This window comes from Ceratotherium simum, chromosome 40 (assembly GCF_057802395.1).
Source record: "Ceratotherium simum simum isolate JZ-2026a chromosome 40, ASM5780239v1, whole genome shotgun sequence".
Lineage (NCBI taxonomy): Eukaryota > Metazoa > Chordata > Mammalia > Perissodactyla > Rhinocerotidae > Ceratotherium > Ceratotherium simum.
Genome location: NC_141939.1, coordinates 529,976 through 547,536, shown reverse-complemented (window position 1 = coordinate 547,536; position 17,561 = coordinate 529,976). Strand labels below are relative to the sequence as shown.

The 17,561-nt window shown below is 45.2% G+C and overlaps 1 long non-coding RNA gene across 1 annotated transcript; it reads left to right on the top strand.

Moving 5' to 3' along the window:
• Positions 1 to 1,443: 1,443 nt before the first annotated feature.
• On the top strand, positions 1,444 to 6,745 carry LOC147912049 (uncharacterized). Its single transcript, XR_015550334.1, has 3 exons — positions 1,444 to 1,685; positions 5,506 to 5,606; positions 6,311 to 6,745. It is a non-coding gene; the product is annotated as an uncharacterized LOC147912049 (long non-coding RNA).
• The last annotated feature ends 10,816 nt before the right edge of the window (positions 6,746 to 17,561 follow it).

Sequence of the window (17,561 nt, the reverse complement as noted above, 5' to 3'; positions counted from 1 at the left end):
AAGGCAGCGAAAATGTTAAACCTTATGATTTATCAAGTCATTTTATTCTTAGTATTGATATTAGTCATGCTCTTTTGGACTCTATATCAGCAGATAAATCCAATGAGTAAGCAAATTTTGTAAGTATCAAGACTTTCAGTTAGAAAGTAATGGCATAGCTTAGTGAACTGTAAAAGAAAGGCATAATTAGAGTTTTGGTAAATGGTTGGCTTTTAGTCTTAAGATGACACAAACAGGGTTTGTGTTTCTGAAGGATATGGAGGAGAAAGATCAACAACATAACAAAAAGAGGCTCTGACCTCCAGATTCCAAATTTTCACTAGGCTTACCCAGCTTCGGATGACAGTTTCTGAGTGGATGAGGACCACTCCATGCTTTAAGCATTACATCTGTTTCATGCAACCCCAGAAACCAAACCTATACAAACCTCCAACCTCCCCAGCCACCAAATTTGTGCCTGGGGCCTGAGTTCCTGGCACCCCGACCCTGCTCTAGGATCTGGACCTTGTCTTGCTTTTGACCTACACCCAGATGAGTGATGAGGGCCTGCTGCCTGTCTTCAGACCTAACACAAGCTGCTTCTGTCTGCCACCTGCGCTGGATTCTTTGTCACTGGCTCCTCCCACTTGCTCATATCCACTGCCCCACCCTCTCCCACTGAGGACTCACACACAGTGCCTTGCCATACCCCTTGACCCTGGACCCCATTGAATGTCTCTGTTTACACCTGCAGCAGGATCAGCTTCCCTATGATTCATCCAGCCTCCACTGGCATCACTAAGTTTAGAGCTTGCATTATCCAGGTGATCCTCCTGGAGGAGATAACCAGTATAGGCTGGTTATATCTTGAGAAACAGGCACCCAAGTGAGATCGGACCGTTTAGAAAATCAGCAAACCCACAGGCACTGAGATCATACTCCCCAGAAATTTATTTCAGCCTAGAACTTTGTAATTAACCACACTCTACTTGCTATATCCCAAACTACATACACTTTAAAGGCACAAGTGAAAACAAAGCCTATGTGCTTGCTGGGTAAAGACAACATGTAATGGGGAGAAGAAATTTTCTCGTTTGCTATTCTCTGGAAATAAACGAAGACCACTCAAGTGAGAACAAGCAGTGGCTCCTTACTCAGAGCTGGCTCTAGCACCGAAGTCAGCTACCATCACTTGCATTTGGCAGGGATTCAAAGGCAGGCAGAGGAGTGGGAAAGCTCTATGGTGACAACAAAAGGAGGGCTGCAGGGGTGCTTTGATTGGAATTGTTGGCATGGGGAAGCTAGAGGCGGAGCGTCCTTTGTGATTGGTTTGGGGAGCATAGTTGGTTTTCTCTGGTTGGTCCTGAGTTGGAAGGGGGGACAAAAATAGAAAAGTTGGCAGTTATTGACCAAATCCTGATTCTGGGCCAATTACTGTAGAAGTTGCGAGTCAGAGTTCTATTGTCATATGTGGTCTGGCCATCGTTTGTATATTCAGTCTTGTACTGCCCTGAAATTCACATCAGTATTTTCAAATTCGAATTGAGTGTTTTTTTCTTTCCCTATGTGTTTCGTCACTCCCACAGGTTGCCTGGGAACGTTGGAGGCGGAGACGAAATATCCGTGATTCGCAGCTGACTCCAAAGTGGCGTAGGAGCCAACCTGTTCCTTGAGGAAGATGAAGGGCAGACGCGCGTCATGGTTCAGTGAGTTCAGTTCTTTGACTTTCTTTTTCTGAAAGACGAAGGAGAATGTATGAGGTAGCCAGGCTACTTTGTGAAGGAAAGAAGGAAAGATCGGGGCAGTCTTTGCCCAAGTTTAGGTTTTCAGCCTTAGCCTTAAGGCTCCCCACCTCCCTGGATGGGAGGACATGGAAAATTCTTTCCCAGATCTCTTACCTTTAGTCACAAAGAGGGGTGCTTTGGCTCTTTGACTCTGTCACAGTAGGGACAGAGCTCCCCTTTAGACACAGCCAAACAAATATGATTTTCTTTCTTGGTACTAGTACTTGATATATAAAAGGTCTCTGGAAAAAGTCTGAAAACTGGTGAGTAGAAAAATAATCTTTTTTTCTGTTGATGTTTTGGGTACAACAACTCTCTTCCTGTTAGCAATGTCATCAAATTCTCATGCCGAGGTTGGCCCAGGAGCCAAGGACATCCCTATTCTCAGAATTTCCCTTTCCCTATGCCTCTGGCTCCTTCCTTCCAACTCTTTTAGGGAAACCTCTTTTAGATCGGGGACGTCTCTGGGCCCATCTCCTCACCCTCACTGTTGTCGACCACCAGCTGGCCCTAGAGGCTGTTTCCCCAGGAAGAAGCCCTTTGCCTGTCCCAGAGAAGGGAGTGGCTGAGCTGCCCCATTGGGAGAGAGGTCATTTATAGAGGCCAAGGGGTAGTGAGAGAGTATAGGAACCACTTCTGCTGAGTAAAGCAAGGTTGAGAGTCACCTCAGGTTGTGGAACCTTTGTCTGGAACTGCTTTGAGGACCCCGTTTTCTAGGACCAGAACTTGCTGGTTTGGGTCTCGAATAGTACACTTCGTTAATTTTATGGATTTGATTGTTGAACCTGAAAAACAGTACCAGAGATTAGGAACAATTTACGTGCCTCAGTTCACCGTTCTTATATCTCCATCTTGCTCAGTGGGCTCAGGCGAGATGTTTTCCTCTTTTCACCCCACCCCATTAATCAATGCATAGACGAACTTTTGTGATTAACCACTTGTGCTCTGGAGTCAGACTGAGTTGGGGTCAAATCTCTGTTCAGCCATTTACAAGCTGAACAAGGTACTAAACTTCTCCAAATGTCATTTTGCCCACCAGTAAAGTGGGCATAATAGAAGCTATCTTACATAGGGTTGATGTGAGGAAGAAGGAGGGATTCAATGAAAGTTCATTGTTATTGTTAGTAGTAGTATTGATAACCCTCTTTGCTGCACCCTCTCACTGGTGGGCCCATGCCATCAGCAATTCCCAGGTGGCAGGGATCTCTGCCATGTTGGGCACCAGCTGGGCCCGTGGTGAGAACAGTGGAAGGGTGAGGAGGATGCGGTGAGGCCAGAAGCAGCCAGGAGCAGCAGCTTTGTGTGAGGAAGGGGATGGAGATGGCAGGGGTTTTGTGGAAAATGCAAAGGCGTTGTCCCTGCCCTTGTGGAGACCGAGTGGGTGGGACCAGCTGCAGCAGTGGCCAGGGATTTGCTTGAATATGAGGGCATTTAGACATTCAGTCAGGTCAGCCCTCCCTAGAGGCGGGCATCCTAGACTGAGAACTTGTTGCTATGCCGCCTCTGATAGGGCAACTGACCATCCATCAGGCTTTGCATGGGGGAGGATATGAGCCCACGTATAGGACCAATGATTGAGTCTATTTAGAAGAACAGATGTAAAATGTGATAATGAGATAGATTATCCTGTAGATTAGTAATTACACTATATAATTATATACATACATAAACATAAACACACACATAGTCTTGTTGCCTACTCATTTGTAAACGTGATGCCTTTAGCTGGGGCCCGTGGTTTGCACCCTCTTCCCTGTCACCTACTGGCCACCTCCTCCCCATCCTGTAATCCTGGCTCACATGCCACCTCCTCCCTGAAGTCCTCCCTCAATCCCTTACTGGGAGTGACGTTTTCCTCTCTGAGCTGCCCGGCCCTTGTTCTGCACTGGGGAAGGGCAACAGTATTGCAGTATCCTGTGCTGCAGTAATTGCCTGCTTGTGTAGGAGTTGTTTCTGACTCATTCTGTATTTCTCATAGGGCCCAGTGTGGGGCTTTCAGTAACCAGCACTTGGTTAGTGTTCACTGAGTCGGCCTCTCTGGTCTGGAGGAAGTTATCAGTGTGTTTCTGAGGGCTCCTCTGGCACTAGCCATCTACGACTTTTGTTGGGGAATGCCACAATGAGGGTTGAAACTAACTGGAGATACAATCTATTAGTATCTTCAAGTTCGAATTGTATTTTTGGGGAAAAACAGACTTACACAAAAAATGGAATAAAAAGTACTTGAATATTGAAAACAAAATGGGATGGTTCAACATTAGTTGCTACCTATAAGATCTAATGGAAGTAAATATTTGATTCTTTACAAAACTTGAATCACAGACACACTCCGTGGTTGGCACACACTGGAAGGAAATCACCATCACTAAGGTAGAACTCCCATTGCCAAATGAGGCAGCCCAGGGCCCAGCCCTGTCCGGCATCACAATGGCACGGTCATTCCAGCAGGCGGACAGGTCTTCATCACCTGAGCCCTTTCCGTCTGCACCCTCACTGTTCCTCTACTCTCACTTTCTGCTTCAGCTGCCCCCAATTCCTTCTCTTCCCATATACTCCCCCATGCCTTTGCTTACACTGTTCCCTCTGCCTGGAATTGCTTTCCTCCTTTATTCTCCAGGGTGATTCCAATTTCTCCTGCAAGATTCAGTGCAGGCATCACCTCCTCTGGGATCTGTCTCCCAATGCCACCCCTCAACACAGGCTGGTTCTCCTTATTCCTATAGCAACCTTTGCTGCCTTCTATGGCAGCCCTTACCATGCATAGTAAGGTATGCAATCAAAATTATTGTTAGAGGTCTGTCCTCTCTCCTCTCCTCAACTGGCCTCTGAGAGCCAAAAGACAAATGAAAGTCTTCCTTGCCCATCTGCATGAGCACAAAGGGCACATTCACAGGACCTTCTGTCCGCGCACACCAGCTTCGACACCCAAAGTCAATGCCCATGGGTCCTATGCCAGGGCCCATGTTCCAGGGGAAGGTGGGGAAGACTTGAAAGAGGGTATCTTGGCAGAGAATGGCTGTTGGGGGCAGCTAGTTGAGGGAGCTTCCAATACATAATTTCCCCTAGTCTCTGAGGAAGATCAGGGCCAGATGAATTGGGGCCAGTCACTGTCCAGCGCAGGAGTACACACTTTTAACATCAACCAAACCACCACTGCCGTCAGCAAAAATGGGAGTGGCCACCACTTGCTGGGCCAGCAGTGAGCTCTCATCTCTTACTTGCTTTCTATCATCGGACCTTCACAGCACGTTATAGACGAGGAAGTACGGAACCTGGGGAAACATTCTGGGACTCAAACTGAGGTCTTCCTGCCATGTGTGATGGAAAGACCCCTGGACCTGGAGTCAGGCAGACTGGTAATCCTGGCTCTGCTACTTGCTAGCTGAATGTCTTGGGCAAATTACTGACATTTCTGATGCTCAGTCTTTATTGGACAAGTGGGAATATAATAGTTTCCTAGTAAAATTGTCTTGAGAATTAAATTAATTTCCTCGTGGAAAGAGCTCAGCCTGGAGTTTGGTATATACTTGCTCAATAAATGGGAGTTTCTTGTCGCTTCACCAGAGCACCAAGTCCTGTGTTAACCCCTGTGCTTATTCTTCCCCAAAAGGTTAACACTCTCAAAGCTGAAAATGCAAGGGCTGGGGTGCCGCCTCCCACAATTCATTAGATGCCCCCAGGAGAGAGTCCCTTACCTCCTCGGGGGGGCTTAGCTACCCACCACCCTTCCCTTTCACCCCAGGACCCCTTGGACGATCACCTGAGTGGCTGGAAGCCGCAGAAGCAAGGCTGAGGTCCGGCACCAGGGGGCCTCTTGCTGACGATAGGAGTCAAAGACAAAAGGTGAGCAAGTGCAATTCCACTAGCCTAGGATTCTTAACGTCTGCAGTTTGCAAAGCACCATCTGAAAAGCACTCACACAGAAACGTATTAACGCTCTTAATGAGGTTCCATGTCCAATAATTTTGAGAGATTCTGGATTGAACAATGTTAAGTCAGGTTCTTAAAGCAGGACTTCTCAGAGCCATTTTCCAAAATATTTTGTGAGGAATAACAAGAGATTTTGCCGACGTGGACCTACCTAGACCCGCTCTGCTCTGAAGGAGGATCCTCTTTCTGGCTTTGGGGATGGGGGCTTTAGGTACACATTTCAACATGCATCATCTCAGTCCTGTTTTTTCTTTGGGTGTGTGGGGGCGGGGGCAGTGCAGGGAGTTTAGTAGCTGCAAACCAGTTGATTGGAGAAGCAGTGCTTTAAAATCTTTCATCCGAGCCTACGTGTGAAAACGTGTCTACTCGTGATACGTCTGGGGTCCTGAATCACAATATGCCCGTTTCCACCACCTTCCATAACTGTCCCTGTTTACGTAGCATGCTGGGAAAATTCCTGGAGCCCAGTTCTTTTGCACACTGAACAGAGGAAGAATCATTTCCATTGACAGAATTTAACACATTCCTGTTTGGAAACCACTTTTTGATGCCAAGGATGGATTTGTAGAGATTTCTTACGTTCTGGCTCTGGTTGGGATTTGTGCTTGTCTTCACAGGACTCACGGTCAGTGTTCACATCTGAGCTGCCATCCAAAAAGGATATTGTCCAAGCTGAGAACACAATGGGAGAGGTGGAGGCAGAACATGCATAGATTGGAGGATATTGGTTTTAGAAACTTCCAACCCTAGGAAACCTCTCTTCGTGCCCCTAATGCCTACAGGACCTTGCCTTATCTCTCCTTGGGAATGTTGCTTAATGTCACAGGGCCAGATCATTCCAATTTATAATGGAATTCTATTTAGATTTTAGCCCATTAAAGTAATTCTGTGGTTTGCCTATCAAATGACTATTTATTTTTGGCCACTTGCCTTATTTTGTTTCCCATGTGGATGGATCCCCAGGAATCACCTGGGAGTCTTGCTAAAATGCAGATACTGATTCAGTAGGTCTGGTGGCTCCTAACAAGTTCTAACAAGTTCTCAGGGGATGCTGCTGGTTCACAGACCATACTTTGAGTAGCAAGATTCTAAGAAACTCAACTTCTAGTGCCTTGGAGCAGAGCAGACTCACAATCATGCCTGTACTGTGGGTTTGAAGAGAACAGGACCTCAATTCTTTTTCAGATCTGCACTGCACTTTACAGTGTAAAAGCCCTTTTGCATACATGACTCAGCAAATCCTTACCATGAGACTGCAGAGGACGTGGGGTGAGTGTTTTCAGTCCCCTTTTACAGATAAAGAAACTGAAGTTGAGCAACATCCCCTAGGTAACAGAGCTAAAAACCAGTTGGAGAGCCCTGGAATTCAAATCCAGACTTCCCAGGTGCTTTTCCATCATGCGTCAGTTCCCGCTGGAGAGAGCACCAGGTGGAAGGTCACCAGACACGAATGCTCATCTCAGCCCCACCACCAACGTGCAGGGTGACATGGTAAGTTATGTAAGCTCTCTGGACCCCCAAAGACATGATACACAGACAGGATTCAGTGATATCTCAGACAGCACTGGCATTTTGTGATTCTGTGTGGCCGGAAGAATTTCCCGAACTTTAAAGAGCACATGAATTACCTGGGGCCCTTGTTAAAATGCAGTCTGATTCAGTAGGTCTTTAATGGACCCCAAGACTGCATTTATAACAAGTTCCTAGGTGATACCAATGCAGTAGATCCATGGGCCATGCACTTAATTCTGGCTGTATCTTGGGATCACTTGAGGAACTAAATCTCTGGGTCCCATCCCCAGTGACTGACTCAATTGATCTGGGGTGGGGCCCAGAGTTGGCATTTCTTGAAAGCTCCTAAGTGATTTTAATGTGCAGCCAGAATTGAGAATCACTGTGCTCTAGGGTTGGGCTCCTCACTGGAAGGAGTTTGCACCAACAGGTAATACGCTTTCTGATAATAGTTGAGCTCCCCTCCCGGAGTTTCTGATACTGGATGAGTCATGTTTTCAAATTTTTACCGGGAGAGGAACTACCTTCCAGCCATTGTTTTCTTTCTTCTACTATTCTAACTCCCATGTCCTTTGGAAATCCCATTGGAGATGAATCTAGAAAGTCACTCTCTTGGCTACAGCAGAGAGTAAAGTGTCAGCTTCTTTGTACCAGATTCTAGGTGGGGTTGGTGGTAGGAAAGCAGTCCCCAGAAATCCTCTCCTCACATCAGTCCCCATCTGGATCAGACAAAGTCATTGCTACAAGGTTTTCTTACCTTGTTAGGACATTTGGAGGTCTCCTTTATCCCAATTATTTGTTTGGAAGAGTGATTCCCAGAGTGTGCACTGATGTGCCTTGGAGTGCCTCACTGCATCACAGGGGTGCCATGGGATATTTTAAAGTTTTGAGGAAACGTGGACATCTGTTAGACTCATGCAAACCACTACCATTAAGTTGTTTCCACCTGAATTCTTAAACAGAGCTGTCAGGCGTTTCTTTTGCCTTAGAAGCTCTGTGAAGAAACTCCTCAGACACTAAGGGCACTGTGAACTGAGAAAGTTTGGGAACCTCTGGTTTAGAAGTTGGAGGTTGCATCCCTTGGGCAGAGTACTGCCTTGGGATTAGTAAATACTTTTGACAGTGCATTCAGGTGTGGAAAGAAAGCTCATAGAGTGGGATTGGGATGTGCTAGGAGACAGAGATGACTAGATTGACCTGCCCAATAAAGAAGAACAAGTGATGCTTCCACAAGCAGCTCGAGAAGGACAAGGCAGGGGAACTAAGAATAGGGAGGAGCCAAGGGAAATGAAAGAAGAGAGAGCTGGGACCAGAGGAATAATATGTCCTCTGGGAAGTTCCTGATGGTGGTGACATTGATGGATTTCTACCAGGAAGGGTATAAATTTCTTGCTGGGCCGCTGTCATCCCCTGTGGCTACTAGCTCCTTGCTACTCAAAATGTGGTCTGGGGATCAGCAGCATCAGTGTCACTTGAAAACTTGTTGGAAATTCAGAATCTGGGGCCCCACTCCAGACCCAGAAACAGACTGCATTTTTTATTTATTTTTTGTGAGGAAGATCAGCCCTGAGCTAACATCCATGCTAGTCCTCCTCCTTTTGCGGAGGAAGACCGGCGCTGAGCTAACATCTATTGCCAATCCTCCTCGCTTTTTTTCCCCTAAAGTCCCAGTAGATAGTTGTACGTCATAGTTGCACATCCTTCTAGTTGCTGTATGTGGGACGCGGCCTCAGCATGGCCGGAGAAGCGGTGTGTCGGTGCACGCCCGGGATCCGAACCTGGGCCGCCAGTAGCGGAACACGCTCACTTAACCGCTAAGCCACCGGGCCAGCCCACAGAATGGATTTTAACAAGATCCCCAGATGATTCTCATGCACACTGGCATTTGAAAAGCACCGTGCTAGCTGATAGATTCTCAAGCCTTGGGACATTGAAATAAGGAGTTAAAAAAAATACTGAAGCCTGGGTCTCACCCCCGGAAATTCCTATTTAATTCTTCTAGAAAGCAGGCTCAGCATTAAGATATTTAAAAGTCTTCCAGGTGTTTCTAAAGCCAAGGTTGAGAACTACTGGGCTGGTACAACTGGTACAACCCATTTGTGACAATGGGTTTTTTGGGGGAGGAAACCAAAGTTCTGGGTCAATTTGGAACCAACATAGGAAAAAATCGAAATATATGAGCCATGAGAGAGATCAGCAGATATTAGAAATCAGTGACTACAAGAGATATCCCTGAGGTATTAGGGAATAGGGTTGGAGAAATTGGGTTTCCATCATATGTTGGATAGAGGATGAAGCCAATTCCTACTTAAATGTTGCGAAAAAGATAACCTCAACAGCCTGGAGGACTTGGAGACATCTAGATGACTGACATCCAGTTACGGACAGAACTGGCTCACAAGGCTAGTGAAATTCACAACAGATTTTCAGATGGTTTCTGCTCAGATGGTATCCACAGATTCACCCCCAAAAATGCTATATTCAGCCATCAAGCAAAGAATGCTCGAAGCAGTGGATTCCAAAAGCACTTTCCTAAGACAAATTCTCTATTTGCCTTCAAAGTTAGTCATTCCAGCCCCTGGAATAGAGGAGTGAGTGTCATCAGTGGTACCCTACTACAATGCACCAAGGTACCTATGTTCTTGAGTTCCATTCTCTCCTTCCCCCTATATCATTCACAACCCATTGATTTCTAGGGCAAGCCTTCCTGGGAGAAAATGTCTGTTCTTGTACTGGAGCAAGTTGCTCAGAGTAGGTCTTAGGGGTAAAATTTGGAAAAGTTTGAAAGGCCATAAGGAGAGGAGGTCCTCCTAGTGAGAAAACAACCAGGCCAAGCCAATGAGTGCTATTTCATCGCCCCAACCATGCAGGTCCGTAGCTAAAGAAGACGGTTAGGCTTGGGCCAGAGGGTTGAGAAGGGCCAAAGCGGCTGGTTCCCTCAGCCCAGAGGGATATTCCAGAAACCAGGGATGTGCCGTGCCTGTGGCTCTGAGTGGATGTTGGAGCCCTGGTGTGTCTTGTATACCACTGAGACTGTGCTCATCAGGAATGGATAGCAGATGGGAGTGGATGGGAGTGGATAGATGTGAAATTATGACAGCAACAATTAGTCAATAGCTCACTGGTGGGGCAGATTAAATATGACTGCAAATTCTTTGATATTCTTCTCCTTGAGTGGTGTAGTCTGTGTTCCCTCCCTTTGACTCTGGGTAGGCTCTGTGATTGCTCGGCCAAGAGAAAATAGAGTGCAGTGGAATTGTGCCCATTTCTAGCCTCTTCTAGGTATTGAGGACTGGCAGCTTTTATTTCCTTTCTCTTGGAATACATGTTCTTGCAAACCAGTCATCATACGGTAAGAAATTCCAAGCAGCCTCACTAAGGGGCCCAAGTGGAAAGGAACTGGGGCCCCACTGACAGCCCCAGCTGAGCTCCTAGCTGACAGCCAGCACCAACATGCCAGCCAGATGAGTGAGCCTCCTGGAAATGAATTTTCCAGCCGCAGGTGAGCCACATGAAACAGAGTAAACCATCTCAGCAGAGCCCTGCCCATATTGCAGAATTATGAGCAAAATAAGCCACAAAGTTTTGGAGTGGTTTGTTATACACTAATAGATAAATCGGAACAGAACTTGGTACCAGGAGTGAGGTGCTACAGTAACTAAAGCTTAAAACATGTGGTACTGGCTTTGGGTTTGGGTGGCAGGTGGAAGTTGGAAGGCTTTGAGAAGAATGTTAGTGACGGCTTGAGGGACAGTGAGGAAAGTGCTATTGAAAACTGGAGAAAAAAATGATGCGTGTTGTGTAGTGGTGGGAAGGTTGGCAAAACGGTTGCTTGAAGTAATGTGGAAAATTGTAAGACCTCAGAAAGATTTACGGGCATGCCTAATAGGTCCTTTAAAAAACTTTAAGGTCTTGTGCCATGGAAGTCTCATAGCTGACCCAAGGGAGAGAGGGCTGTCTTCAAAGGAAATGTAGGTGTGTTTTTTTGTCTAATAAAATTGATTATAAATTGATAATGCAAAACCTTTTTTTTTTTTTTTAAAGATATTATTTATTTATTTTTTCCCCCCAAAGCCCCAGTAGATAGCTGCATGTCATAGCTGCACATCCTTCTAGCCGCCGCATGTGGGACGCGGCACCAGCGTGGCCGGAGAAGCGGTGTGTCGGTGCGCGCCCGTGATCCGAACCCGGGCCGCCAGCAGCAGAGCGCACGCACCTAACCACCAAGCCACGGGGCCGGCCCATTGCAAAACCTTTTTAAAGGAATTGTACTAGCTTGGATTGAGAGGGACAGAAAAGTAAAAAAATAAAAGGATGCCTTATTATATAAAATATAATACATATAACAAAAATAATGACCACAAGGATGTCTACATCCTAATTCCCAGAACCTGCGACTATGTTACCTTTCACGGAAAAAAGGACTTTACAGATGCAATTAAGTTAAGGATCTTGAGATGGGAGAGAATTCTGGATTATCCAGGTGAACTCAATGTAATCACTAGGGTCCTTATAGGTGACAGAGGAAGCCAGGAGGATCAGAGTTAGAGGGATGCACCGTTTAAAAAGAGTCGACCAAAAAAAAAAAAAAAAAAAAGAGTCGACCAGCCATTGCTGACTTTGAACTTGTAAGGGGGCCATGGAACACGTGAGCATGGCCAGATTTGGCCCACAGGCCATAGTTTGCCTGATTTAGATGAAGGCCTGGACTCCAAGCTGATGCCTTAACCGGATGAGACTTTTAGGGCCCTTGGGAGGGCAGAACTGTATTTTGCATAAAGGAGGAGTTGAAATAATCTGTGGCCAAAAAGCAGACCATGATAGATTAAAAATAAATGCATAATTCCTTGACATTTCTCCCATTGAGAGATGGCATTTATGTGTACTCCTCTTCAGTCAGCGCAGCTTCTGTGATGGATCAATAGAATATGCCAGAATTGAAGTGTTGCCAGTTCCTGGACCCATGCCTTAAGAGACTAGCAACTTTCCCCATTCTTCCGCTCTTCTGTAGAACCCAGCTGCCATTCTGTAGAGAAGCCCAAGCAGGCCTGAGGAGAGTCCATGAGGACAGGAACTGGGCGCTTGGCCAGTAGCCCTGGCCGAGCTCCCAGTCAGTAGTAAGCACCAACTTGCTAGCCACTTGAGTGAGCTACCTTGGATGTGAATCCTCCATCTCAGCTAAACTCCCTGACACTGCGTGGAGCAGAGATGAGCTGTTCCCACGGAGCCCTTTCCAAATAGCAGATTTTTGAACAAAATAAATGATTGTTGTTGTTTTAAGCTACTAAGTTTTGGGACAGTTAGTAAGGCAGTGGTAGGTAACAGAGATACTTGGCTTTCTGTGGTCTTTTATTGTAACCATCGTCAACTGCATGAAACCATTAAACCGCGATGAAGGCAGTAGAAGACGACGAGGTGGCGGCACATCCACTTCTATAACAAGGTGTCTGTGGAGAGTAGCCATGAGTGCAAGAAAAAAGGGAAAGGGTAGGTGAGTCAGGAGTGAGACTGGGTTAGGCAAGACTTCTGCTCTCATTTGCTTTTTCTTAACAATCCAAGGAGTCCAGGCAGAAGTGGCCTCTCTCGTCTCTTCTTCCAGGTGCTCACTCAGACCCAACTAACCTCGAACTCCACCTCCTCCCTGTCCCCTAATCTTTAAAACGTGAAGCACCCCCAGGAGACCTCCCTTGACCAAGTCCCCCAAGGACCTACTTCTTCCTACAGCCCATTGGCTATTTGATTATTTATTTCACTTTCCTCATTTTTCTTTGCAAACGTTCCTTAATATTTTAAAATAATTTATTAATTTTTAGCATGACTATGTTTCACGATGACACAAATAGATGGTTAATTCAGGGAAAAATACATAAGCCAGCTTGGAACCTAGCACAACAATGAGTATAATGATGGACATTTATCGAGCACTCGATACGTGTTACACACTCTCTCTGTGTTATTGCACTTAAGTCTTACACCTGCCCCAGCATACAGACAAAGGAGGGACTTGGAGGCTGAGGAAATGGCCTAAGGCCACGTCTGGTAAGCGGGAGAGGGGCTGTAGCTCAGGTTTTTCTGACTCCAAAGCCATGTTCCTAACCATCCTACTACACTACTTCTTAATCACTATGAATGTTTAATGTCTATCCTTCTAGTCTTTTATTTTCATATATATTTATTTATAATTACAAATATAGAATCATGCAAGAAAAGTTGATTTATTTTTGTCACTAACAGTGTATCTTGAATTCCTTTCCATGTCACAAGATAGGCTTCTACGAGATCATTTGTAATGATTACATAACGTTCCATTGAATGTGTGAGGATATGTAGACAACTCTCTTCCCTTTTCAGCCATCATAGGAGTTTTTAGTAATGAGAGACCCATCTTTCTTGGGAGAATTCCTTGTTAGTCCTTCCATGGGGTACAAGACTCCCCAAATCATACCAAAATGACAAAATATGGTCATTAAACTGTATTCTAAGGAGCATCTGTTCTGTTTACTGTACTGGTCTTTCTTTTAGTAAACTCTGAAATGGATAAGCAAGGAAAATTTGAAAGGAATGGGGGTGGAGAGTTGAGCAAAATGGTGTTCAGTAAGAAAGGACCAGACTAGAGCTGGTGAAATTTTGATGGGAGGAAAGGAGTGGAGGAAGGAGGAGAGCGAGGAAAGCAGGGGAGGGGAGGGAAGAAGGAAGGGCTGGGAGGGGAGAAGACACTTAGTGGCTTCACGACTCGGAAAGGGACATGCAAAGAAGGGACATTGGAGGATGGGGTGATTAAGTTGTTTCTGGGGGGTTACACTGTAAACCTTCTCCATGTCTCCTTCAAGTCTCCAGTACCTTCCGTATTGCTAACACATATTTGGGTCCAAGTGGACTCTTTTTTGGCATAAATGGCTCAAAGTTGAGGAAAAGGACAGCTTCCGTATGGGTTATATATGGACATCCCACAATTTATTGAAATGATTTCATATCATTGGACATTTAGGTATACCCTATAAACTCAGCAGTGGGGTGAATATTTCCTTAGAAGACTTACAAGAGGAAGTTCTAGGTTAAAGAGTAGGCATAGGGTAAAGCTTTTAATGTATTTGAAAACTTTAGAAATTTGTTTGGTAACATGCAGAAATTGCAACTTTTTTTGATTTGTTGTCTTAACATTTCACTTCTCTAGCCTATTGTGACATCATATTGAAAGAAGCCTTTGTGGTAGATTGTGAGCTTCTCCAGGTCTGTGGGCTGGGATGCTACTTCCTTTCCATCTGTGCAGCCCTAGACAGGACCCAGCACAGTGAGCATTTCAGGCTCATTTCCGAGGGCTGCATCTCTAACTGTCGGCCTTACCTGCCACTGCTGTGGATTCGACCACCCAACTTCGTAAGTGCCTCTCGTGCATGTAGTTGTTGGCAGCGTCCGTGGTTGTTTTACCTGAAACACAAGATAACTCCCCAACAGAACTGCTGACCTGATAGGATTTTGGTCACGTTGCTTCTCAGTCTCTTCATTTCTGAAAAGGTTCAGTTTCACTGAGTGACTCCACGTTTCCCAGATCAAAACGTCCTCGTGGCTACTTAGCAGAGATAATGGCCCAACCTGTAGGTAGAGTAGGTGACAGTCCATATGTGGAGAAAAGAGGGAACAAGAGTGGTCCGGGTGATGTTTCCTGTGAGGAAAATGGTGATGACAGGTGTTTCTGCACATAACTGTTCATAGGTAAATCTGAGGGCGAGGCGGCCTCCAAACCCTTCTTGCCAAGGTGTTGAGGCATCCTGATAGAGTGACACTATACTGTGGAGTGATGCGATCTGTGGACATCTTGTGGTGTGGTAACTCTAGGTACCAAACCAGAAACCATGCCAGGTACTGAGCAAACTCAGCCACAGCATGGGTCACGTGAGTGTTTGTGGCTCTATCAATTGCCTTAGAAACAGACCTTGGGACGCAGTCTGTTCCTACCTCTGGATTTGGGTGTGCCTTTACATTGTGCCCAGTGAGTGGCTGCAGCTTAGAGCCCGAACCTACAAGGCTATGAAGCCCAGAGGTGTGGCTGGGAACAGGACAGGAGACACAGTAGCCCTTGCTGGGTGATTCTGATGATACACTTATATAAAGCAGTGCATTTTCCCCTGAAGTCTTTCTTTAATTCATCAAACCCTTTTAACAACAGAAGTAAAAATGGGCAGGATTTACTCGTCATTTAACAAATGAAGCACAGGTGGAGTCCAAGCTTGGTTAGGGGCAGGATGGGCCCAAAGGACTCTTTTCTCCTAGTTCCAAGCTGGGCTCATTCTATGTGGTCAGCCCCTAGAGGAGATGGGAAGGGACCTGTGTCCTCCAGAGCCAAATGCCGATGATCTATGTTTTCTCCCAGCTCTGATTCTAGGACAGTGCCTTATCAACTGTGGGCTGAGCTCTGTAGTGAGTCATAAAAATCAATTGAAAAACAGAAAGGAATACAACATAAAATATCGGAATCCATTAAATATAGTAAGGGTAAGTATTGTACCATGAAAGGTTGATTCTGCACTTAGCTCACAAATTCTTGGTGAAGTTCTCCTTTTGCTGTTCAGCAGAGATATTCTGCTCCCACGTCTTAACAAGGAGCTGAAAACAGATTGGATAGAAACAGTTGAGTTTCATAAGACACATCAATGTTTTAACATCATGTGGTGTGAAATTAAGATGTCCAGGCAAGATTTTATACCCCAGATCTTCCCTGTGAGTTCAATAATCACCCAGAGTATCTGAATCTCAGCACTTTCAGAAAGAACTTGATATAAAGCCACGACGCCATTCTATTACTGCAGCTTCATCACCAGGACACAAACTTCTGCAGTGCTTCTAGAGTATCTTATTTATTTTAAAGCATTTATTTACTCATTGAATATTTCACCCCTGGTAGCTTATCTTGTAGAATTTCTTTTCAGTGATCTCAACTATTGTATTAACCGTGCACAACTATTGTATAACTGTGTATTAACTATTGATAAACATAATGTTTATCAATCTGCAATGAAAACTTTAAAAAGTTTATTGGAAAGTGGAAGCTTTTGTTTTTGCTCTATTGGTCTCAAATAGTGCAAACTGCTATCACACAGCTGTTAAGGGAATGATTCTGCCGCCCCGCGAGCCATTTTGCCTTTAACAGTTAACTGTACCACTTTGTGACTAGCTCCTCCAGCTGGTCCATCTGACACTGTTACTAAACTAATAAATTATACTCTTTCTGGTCTGGCCCAGTGAGCAACGGTTAAGTGCACGCGTTCCGCTGCAGCGGCCCAGGATTCACAGGCCTGGATCCCAGGCGCTGTGCGCCGCTTGTCAAGCCATGCTGTGGTGGCATCCCATATAAAGTAGAGGAAGATGTTAGCCCAGGGCCGATCTTCCTCAGCAAAAAGAGGAGGATTGGCATGGATGTTAGCTCAGGGCTGGTCTTCCTTACCAAAAACAATATATAGATATGCTCTTTCTTATCTTGCATTTGTAGACACTTATGGAAGTCTCATTCACCTAACAAGGTGTCCGTGCAGTTTGTTTCCTGCTCCCGCTCCTTGTGATGACGTTTCCATGAAACAAGACGTTTAAATTAAGGAAGAGAATTATTTGGAGCATGAATCCAAATATGAGATAATTATTACATATTATGTTTGTTAAAAAACAACAGACCCAGTATGGAGTCACTTTTGCTAAGCCCCACGTCACCAAACCAAGACTTGAGCATAATTTCGGCTCTCCCAGAAATGGAATCGTAAACCAGTCCATCAGGAATTGCACTAGTTAGGTTATCTGCCTGAGAGATTCCTGCCATCCTTAAAGGAAAGTGCCTTGTAATAACCGACTTGCTTTGTGCCTAGTATAACTTGCTTGTTCCTCTTCCCTTCTGCCTATAAAACTCCCTCGTTTTGTACAGCTCCTCAGAGCTCCTTTCTATCTGCTAGATTGGATGCTGCCCAATTGAATCAATTTTCTGCTCAAATAAACTTAAAATTTTTAATATGCCTCAGTTTATCTTTTCATGTGTTACAGAGTTGATGACGAAGTTTTGTCCCTGTGAATGTCCACTGTGAATGACTTGTGAATCTGATAACTTTCTAGTTTTAATTAAAATGTTACCACTCTGCAGCCCAGAAAATAAATAACTCATGAAAATTAATTGAGTTTCATTTTAAGGAGACTGTAGGCCTTTACGACTTTACACAGTCAAATTTCTATAATTTTTTTTTTTTTTGTGAGGAAGATCAGCCCTGAGCTAACATCCATGCTAACCCTACTCTTTTTTTTTGCTGAGGAAGACCGACTCTGAGCTAACATCTATTGCCAATCCTCCTCCTTTCCCCCCCCCAAAGCCCCAGTAGA